This window comes from Myotis davidii, unplaced genomic scaffold, assembly GCF_000327345.1.
Source record: "Myotis davidii unplaced genomic scaffold, ASM32734v1 scaffold812, whole genome shotgun sequence".
Taxonomy (NCBI): Eukaryota; Metazoa; Chordata; class Mammalia; order Chiroptera; family Vespertilionidae; genus Myotis; species Myotis davidii.
The window spans coordinates 2,647,044-2,650,173 of record NW_006284238.1 but is presented as its reverse complement, the minus strand read 5'-3'; the positions used below and the strand labels follow the sequence as shown (position 1 = coordinate 2,650,173).

Genomic DNA, 3,130 nt, shown 5'->3' with positions numbered 1-3,130 from the left:
TGCATGAATTTGTGCACTAGTGGGATCCCTCGGCCTGGCCTGTGGGGATCAGTGGACCTCCGCGCCACAGATCCCACACAGCACAAAGTAGTGTGCAAAGCAGCAGGCGGTTGAGGAGGAGCCAGAGCCCCAGCTGGGCGCCACGCCACTCCTGCTCATCCTGACCCTCTGCGCCACCTATTGGATGCACAGGGAGAGTGTCCTCGGGAGAGGCTCACACTGCCACAGCTGCGCTTGCCAACTGTGAGCCCAGCATCTGGCGCCCGTCTGTCAGCTGAACACGGGAATGCACTGACCACCAGGGGGCAGCTCCTGCATTGAGTGTCTTCCCCCTGGTGCTCAGTGTGTGTCATAGCTACCTGCGGGTCATCTGGTTGCTTAGGCTTTTCTATATCGAGATTCCTGGAGTCCTATTTCAAACAATAGGATTAAGGCTTTCCCCATCCAATTGGAGCTGTGCAGCTCTGACCAATTAGAGCAGCTCTGTTCTGACCAATCAGGGGCCAGGGGCAGGGAATTCTGTCTATATAAGTCAGCTGCCCTATAGCTCAGAGTGCACTTTCCACAGAAGACTGAAGACTATGTTTCCTGGGCTCCCCAAAGATGCCTCACTGGAGCAGAACAATGCAGACCATCATGGAGCAGAGCTGCCTAGCTGAAGAGGGGTCTGGCCCCAGGGCAGCCTCAATGGCTGTGCTTTTCACAGCTGTGCTGTAGCACTATGGAGCTGTGCCACAGTGATACTGTTTCTGTTGAGCTGTTGGCACTAAATAAAGTTTCTTTCCTCACTGCACACCAAATTGGGGACTCCTATTGGCACTGACTTGTTCCCAGCAACCACTAATTGACATCCCCATACATTTGATTGCACTAGTTTCTGACTGTTATTCTCTGCTAGTTCTGTCTTTTAATATATCCAACAAATTTTAGAATTACAGGAGGATAAATAGAAGTCAGTGGGTAAGTAGGAAAAGCAAATTTCAGAACATATATATCAAATGATCATGTTTTGAAAATTATACAAATATAAATATGCATGTTCTTGAACATATATAACTTAAAAGTAAAAATGGCCCTGGCCAGTGTTGGCCCACCACCAATAGGTCACAGGTTTGATTCCTGGTCAAGGGCCTATACCTGGGTTGCAGGTTAAATCTCCAGCTCCAGTCAAAGCACATGTGGGAGGCAACTAATCGATGTATCTCCCTCACATCAATGTCTCTCTTTCTCTCTCTCTCTCAATCTCTCTCTCCACCTCTCCTCCTCTCCCCACCCTTTCCACTCTCTCTAAAAATCAATGAAAAAAAATCCTCAGATAAGGATTAACAAAAAAGTAAAAACTAATATACATCAAACTTTTATCATTAACTACCTCTGAAGAGTGAGACAAAATAGTGGGAAGAATGCCACTTTCTACTTTATGTACCTCTAGTTTGCATTTTTATCATAAGTATCTATATATATAAAAGCCCAGCAACCAGAATGGCAGAAGGACCAGAACAACCGGTGGCTATGACGTGCACTGCAGCAGCCAACCAGCCTGATTCGGGCCCCAATCGCCTCCCCCCACACCCACCGGCCCAGCCCCGATCAGCCCCCAGCACCCCAATGGGGGAGGGGGGGGCAGCTGGCAACCTCCCACAGCCCCTCCCCCCAGCCGGCCTCGCCCCTCGTCAGCCCCTGCATCCTGATTGATGCCCCCCACTCTGATCAGGGGCAGGGCCTCTAGTAAAAATATAAAGAAAAGACTCCTCAAATAATTTTTTTTCGAAAAGTATTTTTAAGACCAAGGATTAAGAAGATAAAAATCAAATTTCACAGATGCAATGTTTAACATTAAGAAATTACTTCTCAGAAACAGAAAAATGGCGGAGGTATAAAGGGACGTGTCCTGTGCCTTCTCCTGGAGCAGATAAGGGTGAGCAGCTGAAACGGGCAGCATACAGCCCGAATAGGCAGAGGATTTTCAGCTGAGAGACTGTCTGCAGCTAGTAAAGACCGAGGACCCCCAGGAAAAAAAGGACGGTTGGAGACTGCGGCTGAAACCTCTCTGGGTGCGCCAGCGCAGCAGCGGAGACCGCAAATAATTTTTTTTCGAAAAGTATTTTTAAGACCAAGGATTAAGAAGATAAAAATCAAATTTCACAGATGCAATGTTTAACATTAAGAAATTACTTCTCCTTCAAATATTTTTTATTTACATTTATTTAGAAAATGAAAAAGGCACTTATATCATGATAGTTACTTTTGTGAAAAATTTCCCAATTGCATTTTCCACTCAGAATGCCTCTGGTTTCTACTGAACAACTTCATCCCTGCTTTATAACCTAGGCTCCTGAACCATTCTAGCTCTAATAGAGCACCTCAACAATAAATCGGTCTAACCACAGGTTCAACCATTACTGTGGTTGCACAGTAAAGAAATCATTGTCCTTTTGCTCCATGTCTTAGAAAAAGTCTTTCATTCATTAATTTATTGATTCTTCCAGTAACTACTTATTAAATGTCTATAACATGCCTGGCACTGAGTGAGGGCCTGAGTACACACAGATAAGAAGTACTGGTCACAGCTTCAGGGAGCTTATTAGAGGAGAAGCAGTTCTAACACATAACAATAATTGCTACAAGGAATCCCTGTACAAAGCGAAGTATAATCCCAGCCCAGCTGGAGCAAAGGGAAGGAACGGCTTCTAGGTCCCTAAATCACCTAGAGCAGTCCCTTCTTCACTGACACTTTCCTCCTTTCCTCTCAACCAAAATATGCCTCTTCTCCCTTTGAAAATACTGCTTAACAGTTACCCCCTAATCCTTCCAAAAAAAACTCCACTTACTCCTTAATGTCATGTAATTCTTAAGGAAAACCAACCAAATCTGTGAAACTCAAAAGCAAGCAAGTAAAGAAAAAAAAAATAAATACTCACTGAATGCCAGCTCTACACAAGTACCAGAGAGAGCAAGTACTTAAATCATTTCTCACTGGCCTACCTCTAGTTGTCTCTACTAACTTGCTTATCATTTGCACTTTAAGCTATCTCCCATTTGAATAGTGAATTTTTCAAAGATGAATACTTAGACTACTCCAGTCACTAGGTATATATTCCTAGGTATAACCAACTGGTGAGAAGGTGGA

General features: G+C 44.6%; 1 protein-coding gene across 3 annotated transcripts in view; it reads right to left on the bottom strand.

Annotated features, from left to right (window-relative positions):
* FER (FER tyrosine kinase) overlaps positions 1 to 3,130 on the bottom strand; it is a 288,769-nt gene that overhangs the window by 265,067 nt on the left and 20,572 nt on the right. The gene's annotated exons all lie outside the window — the stretch shown is intronic.